Genomic DNA, 1,630 nt, shown 5'->3' with positions numbered 1-1,630 from the left:
CAAGATACAAAGACAAGATTTGGTGTCTGGTGAGGAGTCACTTCCTAGAACACAGTCTTGGCTGTGACCTTACATCATACTCACCTTTGTTATTGATACACTGGACAGCATAGCCACTTGCCAAAAGCAGTTGGCTCCTTGATTCGGAATTCCCATAACTACGTAACTATACTTGGAGATTTCCAGAGTATTTATTGCTAATTTACCATCTTAGTTTTTAAAGAAAAGACATCCAAGTCATTGTTATTGATAGTTGAACTTGTAAATGAGCATTCCCTATCTATAAAATCTATAATCAAAGAAATCCAAGGACCATGGAACAAGGTAAGATACCATTTAAAGACCTTATAATTCAATGACTTGGCCATTATGCTTAGGTGTTCAAGACTGAAAGTTGGATGCTCACTACCATCATCAATTCATATGTAGGGCGCTGGAACCATTGCTTTTATATAGCCCAGTTGAAGTCAGCCACCCCAACATAAAAAAATAAATTAACAACCTCAATGTATTTAAAGACCAGAAAGCCAAGGAACTGCTTCTACCACCACCAACATGATTTCAATTTTGGAATCACCCTGACAAACTGCATGAAGCTCCTCATTGAAGTTCAAGTTCCACAAGGTATCCTAGGCAGGATTTCATTTATATACTTTGCCACAAAAATTACTACTATTTAAATGCTATTGCCTAAAAGAGAACTGTATATTCTAACACAGAAAAAATATCTCAAAACATTTTGATAAATAAAAAGCACAAGTTCCAGCTTGGTAGGCTTTCTATTATAACATTTATATTCAAATATATAAATAAAGTTGGACTATATTACTAGCAATGGTTACTTTGGGGGAGGGAGATGGGAACAAAGAATGGGGATAATGGCTCATTGAGACTTTTATCTTTTATATTTTAATTTTTAAAAGGAGAATTATTAGTCTTAAAATTAAAAATTAAAATGTAAAATGCTTATACCATTCCAATTAGCATCTGTTATCCCTATTATGTAGCCCAAATGTTCAGCTACGTCCCAAGAGTTTCTTCTCCCAGTTCCCATTAGTAATGGAAGAGGATGGGATGCCTGCCATTAACATTAATAAGATTAATAAGGGAGAGATTGTTCGAGTCTGCTGAGAAGTGAAATGAAGGCAGAACCTTGGGAAATGTGAAAATCAGGGGAAAATGAAGGAAGAACAGCCATTTAAAAGAGTTTTTTAAAAAACTGGAAAGGCAAGCCAGCAATATCCTATTCTCTATAGCACTGTCAGAGAAGATAGGATAGAAAAGAGAGCAGATATTTAAGATTAAGTCATGATCAGTAGTGTGAAATGCTACCTAAAAAATTGAGAATTATAGGGAGGCCTTTGCATTTGATAATGCAAAAGCATTTATTAATTTGAAAGATCAATTTGCTCTTGCCTGTTTTTCTAACCAATCACTAAATAGCAGTGTATACATTGTGATGTGGTGAATAATTTTTCAGCCTTGAGAAAAGCATATTCATAAGAAATAAACTACAAAGACTTAATTATGTGACCAAAGTTTAGCAGGTGATATACGGAGAAGATAAGCTGGCTCCTACAACCCTACCCCCCACTCTTTCGGAGCATGCACCCTTAGTAGGTAAGTTTTA

The sequence above is a fragment of the Callithrix jacchus genome, chromosome 14 (genome assembly GCF_049354715.1).
Source record: "Callithrix jacchus isolate 240 chromosome 14, calJac240_pri, whole genome shotgun sequence".
NCBI lineage: Eukaryota > Metazoa > Chordata > Mammalia > Primates > Cebidae > Callithrix > Callithrix jacchus.
Note: the sequence above shows the minus strand (reverse complement) of the source record.